The sequence below is a fragment of the Microtus ochrogaster genome, chromosome 2 (assembly GCF_000317375.1).
Source record: "Microtus ochrogaster isolate Prairie Vole_2 chromosome 2, MicOch1.0, whole genome shotgun sequence".
NCBI lineage: Eukaryota > Metazoa > Chordata > Mammalia > Rodentia > Cricetidae > Microtus > Microtus ochrogaster.
Window position 1 is genome coordinate 83,162,110 of NC_022010.1, and position 14,202 is coordinate 83,176,311.

A 14,202-nucleotide genomic window follows, 5' to 3' on the forward strand; every position below is an offset into this window, starting at 1 on the left:
AGAGAGAGAGAAAGTTGTGTAACTAGCAGTCACATAAGAATAAAGAATGCATTAGTTGTAGTCTTACCTTTTATTAGAGTTCTTGTAACATAATGCTATTATTAACTAAGCCAAATAAAGAAGTATGAAAAGGGGCTGGTGGGATGACAAAAGAGATGACAAGTGGGTGACAACCTGATTTTGATCCCTGGAACCTACACAGTGTGTGAAGAGAAACAGTTCCCTCAAGTTGTTCTCTGACATGTGCAATCATGACTCACACATACAAACAAACAAGAAATGAAAATATTCAAATACTTAAAATGCATGGTCACAATTTGTGTTACACCAGCATTAGTGTATATGATTTTGGAAAAGTTTACTTTATTTTTATTATTCATAAATAGTTTTGTTATTTTGGAGAAACATATTAGAATGTTGAACAGTGATTCAAAGAAGAATATGAAGGAAAGAAAAATTATGTGAATAAAGTTTTACAAATAGCAACAACAAAAATCTGTGAAATCCTCATACTCCTATGCCAACAAATAAGCACATAAATATTTCAGTCATCTCTGATATTTTTATTCCAATCTGAACTTATCCTTGGTTTTCCACCTTTAAAATTTTTATCTATTTATTAAGTCACTATTTATTTGAGACAGAGTTACCCCACACAGCCTCAAACTGGCCTTTGATACAATGTGGGTCATTAAGTGTCCAAGGCCATGCCACTGAATTGCTCAATAAGATGGGGACTCTTTTGTTTCAGACCTAGCATTCTGTTCATTCATTTTGCAGCATAATTACTTCAATACCAACACCTTGCAAATAAACCTCTCTTCCTGAATAGCAAATCTATGCCAAAGGTTTTGATTTATTGCACAATTATTTATAGCAAAGAAAGGAGAACCAATGTAAAGAGAGAATCATGAATTGAATTTATTATTTGTATGTGGTTAAATGATGCACATAAGATATCTACTACCAATAGATTATGCATCTCTGGTGTAGGAGTGGGAAGGGCACATAACACAAAAAACAAGATCCTGCCAAAATAACACTCAACGTTAAAATCAGGAGAAAGAGATGCATTTGAGAACAACAGTTTAAAAGAAAATCTAAAACTAAAAAGAAAATCATATTTAATCTTGTAACTGAATAGCCAGTATTCATACTTGCAATGTTGATTTTTTTGATCAGGTGAACAGAAATAAGAGTCACCTGGAAAGAGGGAAACTAAACTGAGGAATTGCCTTCAGCTGACTGGCATTTAGGGCCATGTTCTTGAATAATGAATGATTGATGTGGGAGAGCCCAGACCACTGTGGGCAGTGCCATCAACACAGAACAGATGGCTTTATAAGAAAGCAAGCTGAACAATCCAGTAAGCAGCATTGCCCCATGGTATGCACTTCAGGTCCTGTCTCAAGGTTCCTTTCCTGAATTTCTGCTTGGATCCATTGTTGATGTGAAATAAAACATTCCTTGGTCAGGTACTTTTTGCAAATGAGTTTATCATGCACAGAAAAGCTAAGTGATATGATAGTAAAGGCATTTACTTCAGAAGCTTAATATACTTCAAAGCTGAATTATTTTGTTAGCCCAGTTCTGCTATATAAATTATTTCATGTGATGTCAATCTTCCTATATTCTCTCCACTGTAGAGATAACACAGAGGGAAGATATTGTGTTTATTATTTTTAAATAATTTTCTTTTTTAATTCATTACTACATTACTATATATTTCTTTCAATAATTTCAGACCCCCAATTGTGATAAATAAATGTGGTGCCGTGAGAGGAGACCGAAGTTCAATCTCAAACATTTGCAGCGTCCTTGTTCTCTACTCCTAAGCCTCTATTTGATTGGCTTTGATATGCAGAGCTATCAGTAGTATGTTTTTGAAAAGGAATTCTCTCTAGTCCCTGAACAGTTAGAGTTCTGAGCTTAGCTCATCAGGAGGTGTGTGGAAAAAGAGAGAACGATGGTCCATGACCATGGCAATGCACAGCCCCAAATTGGTAAGTCAGTGTATGAAATGTGTACATGCTATCTATCTAGACAAAAAAAAAATAACATGGTAAAAATGGGAGTATTTGGTTGTGAATCAGGAAATGTTAAGTTCCCATGAGCATTAACTATCACGTTCTCTGGTCCTTCTACCCTGACTTAAAGCATTTAGAAATAAAGTCATTGGGCAGACTGTCTTCAAAGATGAATTCTGAACATGGAAATTACTGGAACAGTAATCATCCAGACCAGACAAGGGCCCTGAGTTCTTCCTTCTGAAAATAACCTGGTACAGTATGATGAATTGGCTCGTACACTGTGGAACCCTAGTGCTTGTTGTCGATAATTGGCCTAAGTTGTTCAGGGATCACAAGAGCTCCTATGAGATAAATTTGTGTTTAAAACTCTGCTCTCCCACCTATTAACTGTGTGCTCCCAGAAAAATACTTTAACCTTTCCAAGACTCTGTTCTTTAATTCATGAAACCAGGATAAAAATTACTGTTTGTTAATATACCGCTTGTTATAGAAAGACACACCAAACTTTCTGTATTACTGTGCATTAGGATTAGTTAACAATGGGTTAGATATAGATCTTGAGTCATCTGTAGAAATGTACAAATGGAGGATATTCACACCATGAAGTTCAGATATCCATTGTGGAACATACTTCACAAGATCCTTTCCCTATTTTTAAACATTCTGCAAGTCCTTGATGGGTCTTAAATGTTATTTCATTTGTAATCTACATAAAATACTTAAGATTTCAAATGCAAGAACAGTCATTGATTAATTAATAGCCAATTTACATCTGATAAATTTCTACTTTGTTCTTTAACTTATTAAATCCTTTTTTTTAAAAAAAAAATATGTCCTTCTTTCTCGTACTCTAGAAGGTCTGATCTACCTATTCTGGTAAATGACAGTCAATCTGAGAAGGAGAATGCTTTCGGTTAATAAGCAGAATTTAAAAATGACCCTGGAGAGCAGCAGATGAATTGCTAATTAGAATTATCACTGTTGCCCTGATAATTTTGTTCTAAGGTTTGAATTATGTCAGGACATTAAAAGTAGAAAGTTCATTAATGTTTTTAATGCATATCTATAATTTATGAAGCAAGTGTGAGCTGGCAGAATAGATGTGGATGCAGCACATGCGTCTCTTTGTCTATCTTCCAAGTGGGTAATTCTTCAAACTTGGAGGAAGAAAATTGCCCACTCTAGGTTCTTCTGTGACACAGATCAGGGTCATGACTTGAATATGAACCTAAGTATGTAATCATTGTGTGCTCTTGAACATGTTAAATGGCTCCCACCTGATACATTCTTTTCTTTTATATTTTAAAATATAATGTATTTTCATTAATTTTCCCTTTGCTTTTCTCTCTCAAACCTTTCCATAAGTTCCTCCTTGATCTCTTTCAAAACTCATAGTTCATTAAATAATAAATTTTTCTTAATTAATAAAATTGAGTGTTGTTGAATGCTCATACGTATGTGCATGTGCACACATACACACATACCACACATAATACATACACACACACACACACACACACACAACCTGCTGTCTTGATAGGGCTGACCCTTTGGTACTGAGTAACTAATATGTGTACTCTTCCCCGTGAAAGATTATTTCTTACTGTCAACAGGGAGTTTATAGTTTATAGTTATTTCTATAGGGTTGAAGCCTTGTGGGAGTTGCCCTATTCACTCTGGCATAGGTATTGTTGGTGTCCTTGTTTATGGTATACTTGTGAAGCATTATGGTATAGCTTCTAACATTAGTTGGAGACATATGTCCCCAGCAAACTCCCCTGTCTTCTGAATTTACACTCCTTCCATTTTCTCTTCTGCAGTGTTCCATGACCCTTAGGTTTGGGCAGTGTTTGTAGCTGTGTCCACTGTACCTGAGCTCTACAACTTCATGATTTTGCTGTTTCTGATTTTCTATTGTTGTCCTTTGCTTTGTCTTCCTTCTATAATTTTTGATTCTATGCGTCTAGTGTAATAGTACCTCAAATCTTTAACATGTCAATTGAAATAATGTCAACTTGCAATATAAAGATCTAGATAGATTTTCTTCTGCTTGTTATCAACAATGCCTCTTTTCTTCCTGAAAATGTCATTTATATCTATCTATCTGTCTGTCTGTCTGTCTATTTATTTGCATGTATATATTTGTGAGTGTGTGTGTGCCGTGTGTGGATGCATGAGGAGGCCAGAAAAAAAAAAGAGTTTACTTCTCTGGAACTGGAATTACAGACTTTTGAACTAAACAATATTGATTGGTTCTGGGAAGTGATCTCAGGTCCTGTGATCAGCTAGCAATCTTAACCAGCTAACCAGGTCTCCATCTTCATTATTTAACTTGATTTTAGTCAAAGTCTTTTCTTTCATATAGAAACAATGTCAGTGACCTTGTCCAGCTAACAGTGATCACAGCAGATAAAAATGTATGTAGGAAGGTGAACATCCAAAGTGGATGTTCACCTTCCTAGGTATGGACAGAGGGGGAGGACCTTGAACTTTCCACAGGGCAGGGAACCCTGACTGCTCTTTAAACTGGAGAGGGAGGGGGAGAGGAGTGGGGGGAGGGGGAGAAGGATGGGAGGAGGGAAAGGGAAATGGGAGGCTGAGAGGAGGCGGAAACTTTTTTTCCTTTTTTTCAATAAAAAGATAAATTAAAAAAATAAAAATAAAAGAATGTATGTACTGGAAGAGCTGTTATCAGTTTGAACACAGTGTAAGCCACAGCATCTGAACTGAGGAAATGATTATGTGGGAGGCAGAGGCAGCCAGTTAGATAAGAAGGATAGGGAATATGGGTTAGGTGGGTTTAAATCAGAGGATGATAATTACTGTGAAAGAAGAGATGTTGTACCATGAAATAATATAACAAAAACCGTTATGACATCATGTCTTTTACTGACAGGAACCAACCAACTAACAAACCCTGACTGCATAACACATATATGTGTTATTGCATAGAAATTTCTATTTTATTTTCTTATGGAACTAGTTTTAAAATTTCCAGAAACATGATTAAACTTCAAGTTTGTGATACCAAAATTATACCGATCTTCATAATCACTAAAAATGAATGCATGGATGTAGCATAGATAGGAAAACTTTGAAACACTAGGCAGCGAGTTTGATCCTGGAAATGCATTTTTGTGCTGTGGTGTGTGTTGGATAGATGGATCCCAGGCATGGATCCCTGGTGTGGTGGTGTGTGTTGAATTGGTGGATCCTGAGCATGGATGACTGAAGTGGTAGTGTGTGCTGGATGGGTAGCTCCTGTGCCTAGATATTTGGTGTGGTGGTGTGTGCTGGAGAGATGGATTCGGGCCTGGATCCCTGATGTGGTGGTGTGTGCTGGATAGCTGGATCCTGGTCCTGGATCCCTGGGACTCACCAGCTAGACAGTCTAAACTACTAAGGGGGCTTCACTGAGACACCTGGTACTCTAGAAACAGGTGGATGGTTCCTAGAAAAAAGACAACCAAGGTTGACTTCTGATCTAAAAACAGACACACAAATGAAATAATTCTTAATATCATATGAGTCCAAGTTGGAGAATGAATTGAAAAAACAAACAATAAAATTAAGTTTCATCACAACACTTATGACCTTGCTCTAGGTATTATTGTCTCAAGTCTGTTATAAAATGAACATTTTTAGTAGCATAGAGCTAAAGATACACAGATTTTTATACACCGATATTTTTTTGCAAATTATGGCAGATATAAAGACAAAATTACACTTTTGAAAATAAGAAAGAATGCTTTAAAATATATAAATATAAATGAAAGAATACTCAATAAATGTCAGCCTGGGAAAGAAAGCCAAATTGCTCCTAAGTCTGAATATTGCTAACTTAATTAAAACTCAATTAACATTGTTATTGTGTAACTAATGGCTTGAAAATGGTAATGTCATAAGTCATCAATTATAGATTAGTGTGAAAGAGAAGAGGTACTACAGACTAGAATATCACACTAAGTCTCAGGGTACCTTTAAAAAATACATTTGTCTGAATTATATTTGTCAGATTATAACATGGCATTGTATTCCATTAAAACTGACAAACCTAATGTAACTTATGAATTATTTTCTACCAAAAGTATGTTTATAGACTTCTAATAGAGATTAGGATACATTTATCAATATGTATCTTTTTAATAAATTTCATTACCATGAATTTTATTAATTTTTCAAGGAGAAAATTTCAGCATTAAAATCTGAAATAGTGGTTTTCCTTATTTTTTCTTCTGTATGGGAGTTTAGTGCCTATATTTTATATTCTTAAGAAAATTATTCATTTATTCTGACATGATGCTTGATTTGACATCTAATAATCATTTTAGATAACTTTTATTGTTCAAAATCTGCTATTCTTATTAAAAATTTGTTTCTTTTCCCATCTTCATCAATCTGTGTTTCCTCTTTTTGTTCCTGACCAAGAGTCTCTTTTAAAAATACATGCATCTCTCTTTCCTAAAAATCTAATCTCTATATTAGAAATTTTGACATTTTAATTTTTATAATACTCCTTTTGTTTGATAAATTAAGAATTTTGAAGGATTTTTTATTAATCTTTTTAGATCTGAATTTCCCTAATGTTAGATACTCATGAAATTATTAAGTATGTTAACTTGAAATGATACATTGGAGTATAATGCCTGAAAATTTATTATAAACAAAAGTGTATATTCTATATTATTATCTTTACTTGAAATGTTGAAACACTATGATAGCATTTGTTTCCTTCAATGAAAATAACCCCAGGCTGTTCTTCTTGATAGATACATTTTGTTTAATAGAGATAATTCACATGTGGCTGTCCATGGTGGTACACATGGGTAGTACCGGATTCAGGAGTTTGAGGCAGGAGGATTAAAAAGTTCATGTCCTAAATGAGCAATGGGATGAGACTTTTGCAAAGCAGATGACCAACAAGCCAACAAACAAAAACAGAAACTCCTAATGTTTAATTGTTTAAAGTCTAGAGCTCACTTGGCACAATCAGAATATTCATTCTTTAATATAAAACAAACCATTTTATATCAATGGTGTTTTGTTTATTAAATTGCTTTAATTTTTCGATTTCACTATCATTTCTCTGAGAGGTTGAGTCAGTTTGATTGTTTACTTAAGCTTGATGCATTTCGGCTGAGAGGCTTCCTGGGGCAGCAGCACAGCTCTGTAAGATGGATGGTCCTGCGTCTCCGGAAATCTCAGCTGGGAACAGTCACTTGACGAATCTTTATGGTAATAAACAGACAGTTCTACTGAAACATACTGTGAAGCAAATTCCAAAGTGATTTTTCTGGGAAGGTGTTTAAAGCCCTTGGAAAAGTCATCCCCTAGAATTCAGAGGTACTTCGAAATGCAAATAGCCCACTTGAGACAAGGGGACACCTGTTGCTCGACTTGATTACCTCTTTAGACCGCAATCTGAGTAAATGAGAGAAAGGAAGAAGAAAAGAGATGTGCTTTTGATGGGCTTGTCCCTCAGGGGACTAGAGCCCAGAGAGTGATGTAGGTGTTTAGTTGGAAGCATCACCTCAGCTCCCTGCCACCCCTTTATCCAAAGAGTCTGGGATGCTTGGTTGGAAGCATCACGTCAGCACCCCTGGCACCCATTTTGGAAAGTTTGGTGGAAAGTTCCATTTCAAGCCACTGGGAGTTGCCTCAGTATAAACACCAACTCCAAGAAAGCCTGCCAAATGGTGACCCCTCCCCAGGGAACTTAAAGGCCACTCTCACAGGTTATTTAAACTGCGCCCCCAGAAGGAACGCATGGTCTTTCCGGTTCTCCTTCTCCTTCTCCATGTTTTCCCAGAGGCCACCCTAGAGTGCTGCCATCCATTAAACCTGGGCTTTTACTAATTCAGTTTGATTTGGTCTGATTTGGATTAGTGCTTCCGAGAGGTTTGCCCGGCGGGAAAAACTTTACATTAGGTAGTACCCATTCATAATGCCTTCCTGGTCTTGAGCGATGACAAATCACTTACCATCCTTTGTAGATGTGGGGAAGTTACAATATGTCTTCTGCTTTCCATAGTTGTCAAAGTGAAATAGAAAAATTAACAGGAAACATATTCATGGTTTCTTTGGGGAAACCTTCCACTATACCTCCATTGAGCTAGTGCTATTTATGTATTTATTTTTTTCATGTGCATCTAACATTGCCTGTACCATGACAATAAGTAAATTTTTTTTGATAAGTTTGCCTGTGAGTTAAGAATAGTTTTAAAAGAAAGAGGCATGTCTACTCATAGGAATTAGTGCCTGGAAATGACTGAAAACCTGTGTTAATCAATAAATGCTTAACAAACTGATCTTATTACATAAAACTTACCAAAGATCACCAAGATTTTATATTCTAAAAGGAAAAAAAAATAGAAAGAAATATTGATCAAGTCAACTGATACTGATTGATAAGGTTGATGCATTTATTCTTCAAAAGTTTCATTTTAAAAATACTCATGGAATAGGAAAATATCCATAATATCTAAAGGAGAGGGAGTTTCTTGTAGATAATTTAAAGGTCATATTCATTTTAATTGATGCATTTCCTCATTTTTATGAGTGATCATAAAATTTATGCTTGAAAATATTTAATTACCTTATTACTTTTACTGGTGCAAAGTGTGTTTAACATCACATAGTTGTCTTAATCGTAAAAGGTCAAATATAACAACCTTTGTGAACAACCTACGAATTGAGGATTCTCAAGGTGATGTGACTGTTTCTTAAGAAATGGTTCTCTTTTTTTTATATTTTTTAGAAATGGTTCTCTTAGCCAGGCGGTGGTGGAGCACGCCTTTAATCCCAGCCTGGTCTGCAAGAGCTACTTTCAGGAAAGGTTGCAAAAGCTACAGAGAAACCCTGTCTCAAAAAAACAAAACAAAACAAACAAACAACAAAAAAAGAAGAAGAAAAGAAAAAAGAAATGGTTCTCCTAAGTCAAAGTGACCAAAATAAATACAAACAGAAATTTAAGTATTTAAAGTAGCAAATAACATACATGTATTATGGATTTAGCAGAAAGACTTTTACCTAAACAAGGAGAAAATACCTTGTAAAATATCTTCAATTTAACATGGGTACTAATACACATCATTTATACATATTTATATGTAGAATCATACAAAAATTATATACAAGCACAAAATATATGAATAGTACACACATGAATGTATACACATATATTAACATATATAGACGAATTCAATCTTTTAATGCCGTTTTCAATCTTTTATTTTAGGTGTGGTCTCATATAATTCCACAATATTATCTGAAGTTCTATATAATTACTGTGTTTAGATATATTTTGCAAAAGTAATATCAAAGCGAAATTTATACCAAAGTTGAATAGGTAAGAAAGATTATTGAAGACAATTGCCACATGAAAGGGATGACACATGTAAAATTGAAATCACCTCTGTGGAAACAAAAGGAAGAACCTGAGTATTCTTTTTCCTTATTTTTGATAGAAAGGAAAGAAATACTTCTATATTTAATCTCTGCAATCAATATTATTGTGAGATCCAACATAATTAGATATTGACACACTTTTATAAGAAAACTATGGACCAAGTTCCTAAATTAAACAGACACACAGTTCTCAATGAAAACTGACGAGTAGTATAAGCAAAAACTGCAAAGTATTGAGATAAGAGATTTTAGCCAAGTTCATTTCCTTGCAGGGTGTAAAGATTACTCAATACATACACATCACTATATGTAATACAGAACACAAAATTATAGAAAAAAATCATTTGATCATCCATATAAATGCAGAAAATACCAATGTAAATATATCATGATACATGATTTAAAAAGGCTGATAAAATTAAGAATAGAAGGAAAACATTTCAACACAATTAATATTAATATATGACAAGGGAAACATCTACACTTGTGTTAAATATACTACCTTCCATTTTTTTTCTCTGTTTATTTTTAATCCCAAATAATTAATTCTTCTGTTTTTTAATACACGCAGACCCACCCTTTACTGCATGTATACAGGTATATTGTCTAAGTATACATACAGTATAGGAAGTTGATTTTGAATCTGTGTATGAGAGACACATGGCATCATTATTTCCTCTTTTCCTCCCTATTGATACCACTTTTAAGACATAATTCCCACCAACATTCTACTACCATATTATATTGTATTATACCATATATATTTATTTAAAGTTAGAAGCTACAAATGGAATTGTATTTTCTTAAATATGTAAATAAAATGTTATATGTTTTCTTAGTTTGCTGTTTTTACTTATCATTTTATCTAATTGCTTTTGTTTCCCTGAATTTGTCATAACTTTATTCCTTTTTATAAATGCACCATATTTTCTTTTTTATTCTGTGATGAGAATACCATTACAATTATGAAGAGTACACATGTTTCTCCAAGATGCTCAATTAGATCAAGTCTCACTTAGGAGGGGCATTGTTGAATTCTATGTTAGTGCTCAGAAAACTCAATGCTGAAATTTATATCTTGTTTATTAGTCTAATTAAGAAGGCTAGTGACATTTTATTGAATTAATCTGAAGATAGTGGACTTATTGATGATTTTTAAGGAAATTATTATTTTTTACATTTAGTATGTTTTCTATGGACCTGAGTATTCTTAAAAGTTGTTCTAGATGAGTTATTGGAAGGGATCACACTGTATTACAAAAGTCAATAAATGGGAAATCTAAGGTATATTGATATGTTCTATACCTTTTCAAATATTTTTCCTTAGTCCTTAAGCCATCAGTGCTTGTTAAGGAGAGTTCATTGACTTCACTTCCCGCCTTCCTATAGCCTGGAACGAAAGGGACTAGCTTCCTGGATGACTGAATTTCAATGAAAGACTTGTAGGTCTTTGAGAAATACATTCCACTTTTCTATTAATATGGTTTCTTAAAAATGTGCATAAATCTCAAAGGAACAATAAAAAAGTTGCAATTAAATGTTGTCATTTAAAAAAAAATGAGAAAAGAGGGTTCAGAGCCTCGAGTCAAAAGAAAGCTAGCATAAACTGAAGCTCTGAAGGTTGGTAAGGTTTCTTAGTCAACGACACTATTAAAATTTCCAGCTTCCCTAGAATCATATTTTAGTCAAATCTGGCAGATTATAGCAGAATTCACAATGTTGGGTGGAAGGAAAAACAGATAATAGATAAATTTATATGAACAAAAAATGGATTCTGAATATTTCCTGTAAATTTCTATATTTGATTTTCAAAGAGTGTAAACAAGTGGACATGATATCCTAGTGGACATGCCAAGGAATTTGGCAGGATAGGGAACATGTTCAGGAACATAGAAGCTGGTGAGCTGCTGAACCCCTTTGCATAAAAAACTGGCTGTGTGTTGTTGGCAGATTTACCATGGAACAATGTTTTGTACTTTAGACATAGCGATTAAAGTGACAGTAAGAAAACACATTAGATTGACAGGCATCACTTATGATTTTGAAAGCACTTTTCTCTTATTAAACTCCTCAAAAGTGTATTGTACTGCAAGACTATAAAAATTTTAAAGGGAATATAAAATTATAAATTTGAGGCTACTATTCTTAATCATACTTACATTTTTCTGTGCATGAGAGAAGGATACTGAATCATCATTGGTCAATTAAACATGTGTGGGGCAGGATCTTAAGGACAAAAGAGGTTTTAACAATTTTTTAAAAAAATGTTTTATTTTATAAGAGATAAATTTGGGCCTCTAACTTACCACTCTCCTTAATAACATTCTGTGAGTTTAGAAAAAAAAGTATTTTATACTGACCAAAATTTAAAGTTCTTTCTTTACAAGTAGAAATTACCCATAAATAAAAATGGCATTTGCTTTGTGTTAGAAGAGTTATAGGAGCTGGAGCTGGATTCCCTTGGTAAAGGATTTGTCCATAATGCATATGGCCTGTTTCCTCAGGGCAGGCAAGAAAGCAGAGATAGATGGGAGAGGAGGAGAAAGGGAAAGGGGAGGAGAGAGGAGAAAGAGAGAGAATTATACATTATGTATGGCATCTTTCTATTTATATTCACTGACTTTCTAGATATATGGAGAGGAAGGTAATGTGTTTAAATCAAGGCTGTAAACACAGTGGATGGTGGCAGAAGCTATCATTTAAGTAAAGAGAAATAATCAACATTTACTATGGCTTTTATGGATGCTAATTTTCCATAACTGTACTTTGTTAAGATTTTAATATTATATGAAATGTTCTTCTTGAGATTATAAAAGGCAAAATAAATGTTTTTCCATTAACACTAGGCCTCACTATGTAGACCAAGGTAGCCTTGGATTCATTCACATTTGTCGCTACAGTGCTGGGAATGAAGCTTTGCACTATCATAAGTGGTGATACTTTAATTCTGTAAATCAAAATTGTACAATTATTGGATTAAATTGATCCAATATATCTTTCTTTATAAAATATCCTTAGGTTTGATACAGGCCTACTGTGGTTTCGTCTTCAAATTATTCCTTGTAGATAGTTTAGACTCATGCCCCAGGCACCTTTCTGGGCTTCAAGTTTTATGCAGATCATATAGATTCTCCTATGAAGTTTCTATATGTTAAATATGTTTCAAAAAATTTACTCAGCACTAATTCAGTGCAATAATGATTCCTGATCTTTTAATTTCTTCAAAATGTGATTAGAAGTTTTCTATTGATATTTGCACTATCTAATAGAATGTGGCTAATATAATATGAGTATTAAATTTAAATTTAATTAGCTGCAATTGGAAGAAACAAAAATTTCCCAACTCACTCTAATCTCATTTCTAGACATATGGTATTCTATGTGGTTTTTTATTCCAGTGGTATATACAAGTATGGCATTTTCTATCATGTTTACAGGAACTTCAGAAGCAAATCACTCATTTTTATTGAATAATACAATTGATTTTAATATAAAACTTTGCCTCCATCCTTCACTGTGCCATTGAATATCAAAGTTGAAAGTAAATTTCACACGTCTTTTTAGAAGAATAAGTAACATTTCCCTCCCTTGAATTCTGCTGCCTAAGGACCATAGGTCAGCTAAAGTGTTCAGTGTCTTATGTCTATGCTGCAACATGATTTGCAAAAGATTTCAGCGAATTTCATTTGTATAGAAAAGATACTTAGGAGCTCCTGGATCTAATTCCTGGATTTAAAAGTGATGCATCTAGATTCCTCTATGCAGTGTTAATATTTAATGATGATGTTCCCTAAAATATCTGTATCATTTTGTGTGTCTCACAAGCTTAGCAGCAGTAGTTAATAAGGTATGTAAGCAAAGTGGATTTAATTCAGTCTTAATGGTCTTAGAAACCTCATGACTAGCCAGAAGCAGATGGCATTGTTTAGATACATCACTTGCAGTTCACAAATGTATAGCACTTCTTCCAGTTTCCTTGTAAGTTAATTTGGAATTAGATTCCAAAACAATTTAAGATCTGAAGATCAATTAAATGAACACTTTAAGGATAAGAAAAACACGTTGTCATGGAGGGACAGTAGAAGAAATGTATTGCTACTATAAAAATGACAGCAAAGCCTTAAATATCACTTTATAGTATACATTTTTGAATTGGTAAAAGAAAGAAAATTTTATTCTTTTATATAATCTCTGCCAAAATTGTGGATTTAATACCATAATTTTTTGATACTGAATTGAAAATGAATGTATCATTAGATATGTACTCCCATTTACATGTTACTTTCTCCCTGTTACTTTCTCAGGGGTGTATTTTTTTCCATGGACACAATAACATATGTGTACCCTCAAGTGATGAGTAGTGCAGTTGTGAAGCTTTTACCTGAATTATCAATAGGACAACATATGAAGGTATTTCCCATAGAAGAATAAGTTAAGGAAACTCGGATATACAAGAGGAATGTGATCATCTGTTATTATTTTTTATAGAAATGATGTTCTACTTTACAATAGCATAAATTATAAATATATTCCTATAAATATATAAATATAAGATATATTTACACATTTTTCCAATTTAAAACAGCTATTTGTTCATTTGTACACTTTTACTGTTTCTATTTATTATCTTTTGCTTGTTTCCTTTAATTACCTTTATTGTCGCAATTACGAATTTAGCCGGGCGGTGGTGGCGCACGCCTTTAATCCCAGCACTTGGGAGGCAGAGGCAGGCGGATCTCTGTGAGTTCGAGACCAGCCTGGTCTA

General features: G+C 33.8%; 1 protein-coding gene across 3 annotated transcripts in view; it reads left to right on the top strand.

Moving 5' to 3' along the window:
- Positions 1-14,202, top strand: part of Cadm2 (cell adhesion molecule 2) — a 923,902-nt gene that overhangs the window by 155,141 nt on the left and 754,559 nt on the right. The window lies entirely within an intron of this gene.